Source organism: Suricata suricatta, chromosome 6, assembly GCF_006229205.1.
Source record: "Suricata suricatta isolate VVHF042 chromosome 6, meerkat_22Aug2017_6uvM2_HiC, whole genome shotgun sequence".
NCBI lineage: Eukaryota > Metazoa > Chordata > Mammalia > Carnivora > Herpestidae > Suricata > Suricata suricatta.
In genome coordinates this window covers 102,085,490-102,097,528 of record NC_043705.1, presented here as the reverse complement: position 1 = coordinate 102,097,528, position 12,039 = coordinate 102,085,490, and the positions used below count along the sequence as shown (strand labels likewise).

General features: G+C 37.1%; 1 long non-coding RNA gene across 1 annotated transcript; it reads right to left on the bottom strand.

Moving 5' to 3' along the window:
* Window positions 1-7,997: 7,997 nt before the first annotated feature.
* LOC115294914 lies at window positions 7,998-11,973 on the bottom strand. The gene is made up of 3 exons (XR_003910216.1): window positions 11,915-11,973; window positions 11,308-11,477; window positions 7,998-8,300 (listed from the first exon to the last, which is right to left on the bottom strand). It is a non-coding gene; the product is annotated as an uncharacterized LOC115294914 (long non-coding RNA).
* Between the last annotated feature and the right edge of the window lie 66 nt (window positions 11,974-12,039).

Below are 12,039 nucleotides of genomic sequence, written 5' to 3'. Positions count from 1 at the left end.
ACAAGGTACAGCCACTAAGTACATTTTACATAAAGTACATTTTGATTTCTACAAATCTGTTACATCAACACTCCATGCTAACCTTTTAGGATAGGATAGTACTGCAGCTCAGCCAGATTGGCCCAGTATGTTGCTTCGAATAGTTTCTGCTAATTACTAGCCATGAGGCTCAGGATATTAAAAGACTGTTAAAGTTGATCAAGATGGAAGCCTTGGGGAAAACCACCTTATCATTGAACCATGCAAGCCACTGAGGCTACGGAAATATGTTATTTCCATCCATTTCCATGGATAGTTAATGAGCCCTTCTTCTGTTAAGGGCAAGGTTGGAGGTATATAAGACAATTTTTTGCCTGCATTTAACTTAGAAAGATAACATTTTTATCTTTGGACTTCTGTTTTAATTTTTCAAACAGCCTTATCTATTTCCATTTGGTTTTATTAACATAATACTTAGAAATCCTTAAAAGGATCTCCAGATTGCATAAGAGGAGGTAAAGAGAAAAGTAGATAACCAGACAGTGCAACTTGGTGCATAAACTGTGTTTTAGGAATTGATTCCCAGTAGAAATTACCCAAAAGAGTAAAGAAGTGGTACAGTGAATCGTGTCCTACAACCACATTTATTGGCCCTGGGAGGCAGCACAGGTATCAGAAATTGTGAGTCTTTTGTTGACTCATACATTATCTGTCTGAGTGACTCTCGCTGTCATTTCAGGTCTTAGTTTTTCATGTAAGTAACAAAAACATTGGACTTGATGATCCCCAGTCTCATTCCAGGTCAGAATATGCTACAATTCATAATTTGTGAGCTTTAAAAATTATGTAGAGTTCTCTTGCCTACAGTCTACTGCAAAACTGATACCAGAATATTTTTTATTCTCTTGATCTGGTTTATGATTTATTTTTCCAGCTCTAGTGAGGCATAACTGACAAAGAAATATTACATATACATAAAGTACAAAACATGATTGATATATGTATACATTGTGAAGTGATTAAGTCCTTAGTTCATTTTGAGTTAATTTTTATTTAGACCCAGGTTTGAAATCAACTCCATTCTTGAAGTGGATATCCAGTTTTTTTTTTTTCAGGACCATTTATTGAAGAGATTATCCTTACCCCATTGTGGATTCTTGGTACCCTTTTCAAAGATAAATTGATTGTACATGTGTGGGCTTATTTCTGTGCTCTCTTCTGTTGCCTTGCATCTGTTTTTATTCCAGTACCACATGATTTTGATTACTTTATAGTATGAAATCAGGAAGTGTGATACCTTCAGCGTTGTCCTTATGTTTGACAATGCTTTGGTGTTTCAGGGTCTTTTGTGGTTCTGTACAAGTTTAGTATTGTTTGTTCTATTTCTGTAAAAAAAATATCATTGGAATTTTGAATCAGTAGTTTGCTTTGGGCAGTGTGAACATTTTAACAACAGTAATTTTTCCAAACTATAAACATGATTCTTTCCATTTATTTTTATGTCTTCTTCAGTTTCTTTCATCAGTGTTTTATATTTTTCGGTGCACAAATCTTTCATTTCCTTAGTTAAATTTGTTTCTAGCATTTCATTCTTTTTGATAATAATGTAAATGGGTTTATTTTCTTAATTTTTCATCATTTGTTGTTACAGCTGATTTTTGTTTATTGACTCTTGTATATTGAGTTGTATGCTGCAACTTCACTAAATTTATTAAATCCAACAATATTTTGTTATAATCTTTAGGGTTATAAAACCGCTTTTATATGATCACGTCATCTTCAACAAGGCAGTTTAACTTCTTCTTTTCCAATTTGGATGACCTTTTTTTTCTTTTTCTTGCCTAATTGCTGTGGCTAGAACTTTCAGTAGTTTGCTTATTAGGAATGGACACTTTTGTCTTGTGGTTTTTGGAGGGTGGGTCCACTGATATGTTTGTTCAAGTACAGTTGACACACGATGTTACATTAGTGTCAGGTGATCCAACAACTCACTACATTATGCTGAGGTGCCATGTGTTACCACGAAACACTATTACAATACCATGAACTAATTTCCCCATTCTGTACCTTTTATCCCCATGACTTCTTTATTCCATAACTGGAAGCCTGTATTTCACACTCCCCTTCCCCCATTTTGCCCATCCTCTCACTGCCTCCTTGTCTTATTCCTCATTTTAAAGGGAAAGCTTTCAGTTTTTCACTGATGAACATGATGTTGGCTACAGGATTGTATGGGCTTTATGATGTGGAGGCACATTGCTTTTATACTTTTTTTTTCCTTTTTTTACCAATGTGATATATCTTTTAGGAGTAGAATTTAGTTATTTGTCACTTACGTATAATACGCATTATTCATCCCAGCAAGTGTCCTCCTTAATTCCTATCACCCATTTAGCTCCCCCCAACACCCCTCCAGCAACCCTCAGTTCTCTTTATTTAAGAATCTCTTATAGTTTGCTTCCTCTCTCTTTAATTTCCTTCCCTTCCCCTTTGTTCATCTCTCTTGTTTCTTAAATTCTGCATATGAGTGAAATCACATATTTATCTTTCTCTGACTTACTTTGCTTAGCCTAATACACTCTAGTTCCATCCACATAGTTGGAAATGGCAAGATTTCATTCTTTTTGACTTCCAGGTAATATTCCATTGTGTGTGTGTATATGTATATATATATATACCATATCTTGTTTATCCATTTGTCATTTGATGGACATTTGGGCTCTTTCCTCAATTTGGCAATTGTTGGGGCACCTGGGTGGCTCAGTCGGTTAAGCCTCCAACTTCGGCTCAGGTCAGATCTCACATTCATGGGTTCGAGTCCCACGTCAGGCTTTGTGCTGACAGCTCAGAGCCTGGAGCCTGCTTCTGGTTCTGTGTCTCCTCCTCTCTCTGCCCCTGCCCCTCTTATGTTCTGTCTCTCTCTGTATCAAAAATAAATAAAACATTAAAAAAATTTGGCAATTGTTGATAGTGCTGCTATAAAACTGGGGTATATGTGTTCCTTCAAATCAGCATTTTTGTATCCTTTTGATAAAAACATGGTAGTGCAGCTGATGAGTCATAGGTGGTTTTGTTGTTGAGTTATTATCATGAAAACATACTGAATTTTTATCAAATCTTTTTCTGTGTTTATTGAGATGATCATATTTTTATTCTTTATTACATTAATGTGGTATATCATCTTTCATTAATTTACTCTGGTGAACCATTCTTGCATCCCAGGGATCAATCCAACTTGGTCATAGTTTATGGTCCTTTTAGTGTGCTGCTAGGTTCAGTGTGCTAATATTTTGTTGAGGATATTTTGTAGCTATGTTTATCAGGGATTTGGGCCTATTTCTTTTCTTCCAGTGGCCTCATCTGGCTTTGGTTTGAGAGTATTGCTGGCCTTGTTAAATAATTTTGGACGTGTTTCCTCCTCTTTAAAGTTTTAGAAGAGTTTGAGGAGAATTAGTATTTCTTTCTTTTTTTTTTTTAATTTTTGGTATAATTTGCCCATGAAACCATTTGGTTCTGGCCTTTTGTTTGTTAGAAGTTTTTGATTACTAGTTCAGTCTCCTTACTAATAATCACTTTGTTTTGATTTTCTCTTTCTTTAAGATTCAGTCTTGGTAGGTTGTATGTTTTTAGGAATTTATCCATTTTATTCTAGGTTATCAAATCTATCCATGCATTATTTGTCCAAATAGTCTCTTATTCTTTGTATTTCTGTGGGATCATTTGTAATATCTTCTCTTTGATTTAGAACTTTATTTATTTGAGTCCTCTTTGTTAGTCTAGCCAAAGGTTCCTCAATTTTATCTTTTCAAAAAAAAAACCTTACATCTTTTGATTGCATTGTTCTTTTCTGATGTTTTTCTGGTCTTTCCTTCATTTGTTTGTATTCTAATCTTTACTGTTTCTTTTCTTCTCCTAACTTTGGGCTTAGTTTGTTCCTTGCCTAGTCCTTTCATGTGTAAAGTTAGGTTGTTAGAGATGTTCCCCCCTAATGTGGATATTTAACATGGTGAACTTTCCTCTTAGAACTGCTTTGCTGCTACCCATCCATTTTGATACCTTATGTTTCCATTTTTGTTTGCCTCAAGATACTTTTTTGGTTTTCCTTTTGATTTATTTGACTGATTGGTTCCTCAAGAGTATATTGTTTAGTTTCTACATATTTGTGAGTTTCTCAGCTTTTGTCCTGTAGTGATTTCTAATTTTATACCACTGTGGTCAGAAAATATGCTTGATATGAGTTCAATCTTCTTAAATTTCTTAAGACTAGTTTTATGGCCCAACATATGATCTATCCTGGAAAATGTTCCATGAACACATGTGCAAAGCATGTGTTCTTTTGCCTGGGATGTTCTGTGCATGTCTACCACGTCCGTTTGGTTTATAATGTTATTCAAAACCACTGTTTTCTGTCTGAATGTTATTCAAAACCATTGATTTTCTGTCTGAATAATTTATTCATTGTTCAAAGTGGTGTATTGAAGGTCTCATGCCATTATTGTATTGCTTTCTATTTCCCTCATCAATTCTGTTAATACTAGCTTTATATCTTGAGATTCTTCGGTGTTGGATGCATATATGTTTACAATTCTTAAATGCTGATAATAGACCCCTTTATTATTATATAGTGACCAGTTTTGACTGAAAATCTATTTTGTCTCATGTGACTGTAACCACTCCTGATGTCTTATGGTTACCATTTACATGGAATATTTTTTTTAATCCCTTCTCTGTCAATGTACGTGTCTTCTCAAAGCTAAAATGTGTCTCTTGCAGGCAGTATATTGTGGCATTTTGTTTTTTTCTGTTTATTCAGCCACTTTGTGTCTTCTGATCAGAGAATTTAATTCATGTACATTTAAAATGATTATTGGTAAGGACTTACTGCCATTTTATTGTTTTGTTATGTTTCTGAATCTTTCATAGTTCCTTTGTTCTTCCTGTCTCATGTCTCTTTTGTAGGGGTGTGTGTGTGGTAGTATACTTTGATTCCTTTTTACCTTTTGTGTATCCAGTAGAGGTTTTTTTTTAATCTGTGGTTACCACAAACCTTATATGAAACATTTTATGGTTATAACAGTATATTTTGAGCTGATAACAACTTTAATTGCATACAAAATCACTCTACACTTTTTCTTCTCCCCCAATTTTATGTTTTTGATGTCATACTTGACATTTATATTGTTTATCCATTAACAAATTATGGTAGCTGTAGCTGTTTTCTATGCTTTTATCTTTGAACTTTGAAACTAGAGTTAAGAGGGATTTATGTACCACCATTAGAGTATTAGAGTATTCTGAATTTGACTATATATTTCCCCTTTATCAGTGATTTTCTATACTTGGACTTTTCATATTGTTGTTTGTGTTTTCATGTTGTTTTGTTTCTACCGAAACTCTGATTATCATTTCTTGTAAGGTGGGTTTAATGGTGATGAACTCCCTCAGCTTTTATTTGTTGGCGATGTCAAAAATCTTACTTATTACTAGTCATGTTCATTATTAGTAAAATACTAAACATTTATTAAGCAACTATTATATTCCAGACACTATTCTAGTTGTGAGTTTGCCCAACTATGTGTCTTTCACATATTTAAATAAATTCCTTCTAAAGATCAACTAATTTGAAATGTGTAACTCTGCATTTTCTCTTGTTGGCAATTTTTAATTTTTTTGCTGTACAGTTGCTGGAAATTGGTGTCAGATTTTGAGGACTGACCTTCAGTTTCCAGCAGTACTCCTCACTCAGGGAGCTAATCATTAGCATGGCATTCCCACATCAGACAGTTGTGCTTTGTACCAGTGAGCACTGATGGGACTATAAAAATAACGATGAGCAGTGCTAACATTTTTCAAGTACGGGCCTTATTTATTTCTGCCTACCACGGGGTGCCTATCATGAAGTCTGGCCCATTTTTATTGTTCAATAAATTTTACTTCCAAATAAAAATATGATATTTCAAGAGTTTTACTTTCAGCAAGCTGTAATACAGTGAGAAATTACAGGCCAGAAAGCATTTTGGGAAACTTGATCTGTGTTTTGTGCCGAAAAGGAACCAGCTGTGTAACTATACCAGTATGTGCTTTGCCATATTTAATTAATTTCTTTTAAAAAGATATATCTACAGTGTGTTTTATTACTAGTCACATTAATTATCAAGTGTGTCAATTCCTTCTCAAAGTACTGATGTAGCTTGAGAGAAACCTTCATTTTGTACCATGCATATATTTGAATTTCCAAAACATAAAATGATTTCAGCTTAGACACATCTGGCCAATAGAGATATTCTCAAAACTGTGCGTCACTGATTTGTCACTGAGGTAGACTTCCTCCTAAGAAAAAGTCTCTTCAGAATCAACCAGATAATTTTGTCCTTGGCCAATGAACCATAGGGTTGTATTTGTTCTGTTTGGAAGGGCCAAAGCTGGGTGAGTGTCATTTACATTAGGCATTATTTGTGAAATAAAGGCTAGCATAATGTTACTGTTGTAAACACCTGCTATTAGCTTAACCCAAATGCTCCTGGATTGGGAGAATTAACGTAAATACTTTTCTATCCTTTAATTAAGTGTTGCTTCATCACACTTGTTACAGAACTTACTCTGGGCAAGATTATGAATGAATATGTCTTTGGTGCCTATCATCCATAGGGCACAGGGGACTTTTGTCTGCCTTCCACTTTTTCTCAATTCCTTCATTAGCCTACCGAGTCCATGTGGTGTAAATGGAGCTGATTTCTTCCTTTTACTCTCTGGGATTGTCATATGAGCCAAATATGACCAACACAAGTACATCATCCCCCAGTCATAGAGATGTGTTTAGAGATAAGCATTTGGCTCAAGTTGGGTTACTTAGAATCCTTTATGGAAAAGATTTTTTCCATGAAAGTGAGCTTGAGATCACCTGTGGACATTTTATGCCCCAATAAAGCAAAACTAAGGATGAAACCATGAAAAGCCTAGAGAAAAAGAGGGAAATAGAGCCTTGATTGTATTAGAACTGTTATGCTCCACCGCCTTAAGACTATAGTTCCATGATTTAGGAACCCCCTCTTATTTCCCTGATGCTAATTTAAATGAGTTCTGATTGCTGTAACCAAAAGATTCCTGGCAAATGCCACTTGTCATATCTGTGCCATAACTACTTTGTGCCTCTTGATGCCCCTACAGTAGTAAGTAGCTCAACCTACCCTCCCAGGTAAGTGACACAGCAAACAGTTTCCCCGATCATCATGGCCATTATACCTTATATCTCAGACCTTAAGGTCTTTGCCAGAAACCTGACTTGGTAATTTATCACAAAGTCTTGTAGATAAACATGTAAAGGGCTTATTATTTGGGGGAGAAATCCATATCCTGAGTACAATACAATATTTTAACATGTCAGAAAGATTAAATGAATTCTGAAAATTCATGATAAAGTGGAGTTATGTGCATATTCTTGCAGTTGGGTTAAAAAACAAAACTCTGCATTCACGTGCCCTGAGCAAGGCACAGTGCAAGGAATGAGGACACAATAGAGAGTAAGAGATTTCTGCTCTCATGGAAAATACTAGTTTTGTATCAGGACATTTTGACATGGATCCAATAAAAATACAAATAAATGTGTAATCAAATCTGTGATAAGTACTGGTCTTTGGACATATGTGATGGGGGGCTCTTGGTTCTGGGTGCTCAGAGATAACTAAATCCTAGAGGAAGTGATAACGGAGTATACATTTGAAGGTTGAATAGGAGTTAAAGAGCTGAAAACATGAGAGTGAGGGTAACTTCCAGGAAAAAGAAAGATCTTTCCAGAAGGAGAAAACGGCTTCATAAAAGATTCTCAAGTGGGAAGATACACGATTTCTTTGAAGAAGAGAGAGTGGCAGCAGATGAGACAGAAGATGTAGACAAGGGACCAGATGAAGGCAGGCCTTTCAAGTCATGGTGATAGTTGCTGTCCTTACCTTTCAGGCAGTCGTAAGAAAGGCATTTAAGGATTTTATTTCACAAAGTGACACGCTTAGGATTATGTTTTAGAAGTTATCACTGCAACTTTGTGATTGTGAAGTCTGGCTGGATTATGGGGTTCTTGTCCTATTCCAGTAGAATCAAAGTCTCCATGTGGGCCCTTGGCTCCGGTCATTTTAAAAGTTCCCTCCAGATGATTCTAACATCAAGCTAGGCTGGAGAATCACAGATGCAAACCAGGTAGGAGATGTATGAGCATCTGTGATAGAGGCTCTGTGATCTGGCTTCAAGCTTAGTGCCACCAAAGCAAAGATTATCATGGACCTCTCCGCATCAAATTTAAAGAGAAAACTGGCCAAGCTGAAACATTCCTAGAAGAAAGCAAATGAGGTGGTAAGAGAAATCTGAACTGTCATGAGCAGAAATGATCCAATGGCACCAGAGAAGTTGAAATTGCAAGCAAGTAATTATTCGTAAACAATTCTATTGATTCGGAGGGTAAATACGAGGTCTAACTACTTCCCAGTCATGCACGTTGTAATCAATGGCAGGTGATAGTGCAGACAAGAATCCTTGTCCTCAACAGAGTTGATGTTCTAGTTGAGAATGAAGTTTTCTCCCATCACATGATTGCTAAAGTCAGAATTTTAAACTGACCTTTATGGTTAGTGGCTGTAGAATCTGGATGTGTTTTAGGGAGATATATTTCAGTTATTAATTTTAGAATAGTAAAAATAGAAGTTTCTGAGAAGCAAGGAGGTCATCATCTGTGGAAGGATTCTAGCACAAGTGGCCATTATAGAATCTAAAGGCAAGGGTTGAAAGATGAAATAGGAAAGAGATTGTCGAGTGATCTAGCCTAGTGATCTCTAGAGTCTTTTACAAAATCAAAAAACACATATTACACCTTAAGTGCATTATTTCAAATGAAATTTATAACATTCATCATGCAGATGGGGAAAATGAAACCACATCACACTATCATTTTAGAAGTTAAGAACATCTACACATATATAGTAAAAAGATGTCAAAAATTTAATTTCACTCATGAATTGATGGGGACCTCAGTATGATGGTAAGACTTGGTCCAGGAACATTTGAGGACCTCTGTTTATAGGTGTGTTAATACAAGAATGCTAGTACAAGAGGGCTTGATTGACTACAAAACAGATTAATGTCTTACAGGGCAATAAACCATCACACGGAATTATTTTTTCTACTGGAGAAAAATAATTTGTATCTTTCACAGACAAAAGTCTTGAAGGTAATGTAACTTGATTAAATTTTGGACCTTTGTTTAGTAGTAAAGGGAACAAAAGCACATTTCCCTTAGGTAATTTTTGAGAGAGCATGTTACACAAACTCCACATAATCCTATGAAAGATGATTATCTTTTGGCCATCTTTTCAAGTTTTGGATAATTTTTCCTACCATAAGAAGAGGTAAGTAACTTTTCAGGATTTTTGAGCTGCAGTGATGAGGCTGGGTCACAGCAGATCTATCTTTCTCCATATACCCCCACTCAAATAAGCCATGTAGCAAGTATTTGGGGAAAAGGTATTGGAGGACGTACCTTTTGAATCACATCACCATTGTTCTGCCTTTGTATAAGTCGGAGCCTGGTTGTTTTTTTTTTCTTTCAGTTGCTTAATGTTTGTTTGTTTAATTGATTCCTAAAACATTTGTAAACCTCTCAAAATTAACTTCTCCTCCTATTTTGTTTCTACGAAAGTAGTCTGGCAAACTAAACATGATTAATATGTAGCTAGTGGTTCATTAACCGCTTGCTGCTGTTGGCTCTAAGACAAAGACTCTGGAACCCCAGGTAGAAATCTGATTCTTTACAATTTATTGCAGCTGTTTACTCAGTAAGTTTTCTTTCTCAATTTCTGGCTGTGTGTGTGTGTGTGTGTGTGTGTGTGTGTGTGTGTGTGGTTGTTGTTAACTGAGGATGTCACAGTTAACCAAACAGGGAATTGTAATTGTGAGTGGTTTTCTATTTTTAGAGTGGTAATTTTGAGCTCTTCAGGTTCAGAGAGAAAGTCCAGTTCTGTGCAAATGGCACTTTGTTCAGCCTCGTGTAACTGGCAGCAGATTTGGTCTCACTGTTTTCCTTTCCTGTGAGTTAATCTTGAGGAAAGACTTCAGTGTTAAGTTTAGGGAGTAAATGAAAAGTAGCTATGTGGTGGGCTTAATGATCCAATAAGGTGTTAAGACACTGCCTATGTTTAAGGTTGTAGGTCCCAATTACATACAGGTAAAGTGGAAGAAAACTAGACAAATAGTTTGTTTTAGGAACTCAAACAAGATGTAAGAGTACAGGTTAGATTTTTAGTTAAGAGTCTGATTGTTACTCCATTGGGAGGAAACTAGATTGAAATTTATAGGCACTGTAATATATCTTGTAATAAATATGTAGTATTTAATGTCATTTTTAGTCCTTTATCTCACATATCCTCAGCAATTCTATGAGGTAGAATCTGCCATTTTTTTCCAGTTTATATATGAGGAAACAGGTCCAGAGAGGTTAAGCAAGCCTGTCAAGATTTACCAGTAAGAGGGGCGCCTGGGTGGCTCAGTCGGTTAAGCATTGGCTTCGGCTCAGGTCATGGGATCTCACGGTTTGTGGGTTCGAGCCCCGGGTCGGGCTCTGTGCTGACAGCTAGCTCAGAGCCTGGAGCTTGCTTCAGATTCTGTGTCTCCCTCTCTCTCTGACCCTCCCCTGCTCGTGCTGTCTCTCTTTGTCTCTTAAAAATAAATTTAAAAAAAAACATTAAAAAAAATCACCAGTAAGAGACAAAGTTAGGATTAGACCCAGACGAACTGATTATAAGCCTACTGCTGGGAAGGTTAGGTGGCTGGGTGGATGCTGGGATGAAGGAAGCACATAGAGAATTAGCCGAAATCCCATTTTCCCACATCAGCTCGGGCATGAACTGCCTTTGCAACTCCGCATGAGCCATCTCATGTGTCTGGCCCTCCATTTCCCTCTGTAAACTGAAGGGTAGAAACAATTTGGATTGGATGGTCTCTGGGGTTCCTTCCAACTCTGAAGTTCTCTGATTCTATAATTGCATCCTGACCTTAGAGGTGCACATGCCCCCCTCCCTACACACATACACACAACTGCTTCACACAGCAAAAATCTAATCCTGCTGTGAGCACCCATTGCAATTTGATGCTAAACTCGAGACCCCACCGAATCCTATTATTTACAACAGCCCCTCAGGAACACACAACAGCTTCTAGAATCTGGCAAGCCAGCTCTTTAAAAATAAGTGTGCTAAGGGGATGTGATTTTAGGACATAAAATATTAATTAAACACCTCAAAACAGAGGAGGCTTTCTCTATAAATCATCTCTTTCCTACAATGCTACCTTGACAACTTAGCTTTGACTCTTCATAAGTGGGGTTTTCAATGTGGGAGAAGAGGGGTGTCCTCTTGGTATCTTTAAAGACTTCCTCTTGCTTCATGGTGTGGGGAAATGTCAAAAGTAGATCGCAAAATCCAGCAGAATGTACACAGGACATCTTCATGGAGTGTTATCTGGAAGTAATCAGAGCGGCACGGAATTAGGACATCTCCTGATTAAAGGTGCATTGTTTTCTTCTTTCTATTTGCTGTAGCCATCACACATCTCGAGCACGTGATATGGTACATTCCTGGACCAGCAACAGTTACAGAGCAGAGAGCAACTAAAGTGCCTGAAAATAATTGCATTATTTTTAGTTGCAGCAGCACAGATGCACATATTAGGATGAGGGGAGAACTCTGAGGTACTGAACCAATCTAGAAATGCTAAAAATATTGTTCCCCCTCCAGCAATTGAGATTTTGAGCAATGACTGAGGCAGAGGCAGGTAGGGAGAATCAATTAGGATCCGCATTTCTCAGCTGTAAGCGGCTCGTTATCAGGGCTGGCGAGAACTCAGTGGCTCACAGGACTTAGCCAGGGAAGGGGGGGTGGGGTGGGGAAGAAGTTACAAAGGGGCAGGGCTGAGCAGCGGCCGAAGACTCCTTTCCAGCATCTCGCACCACAGACCAGAACCTGGAGAATGGCTGAACAATCAGGACGGGTTCTAGAAGCCCTTTCCTTTGTGGTTGTGCAT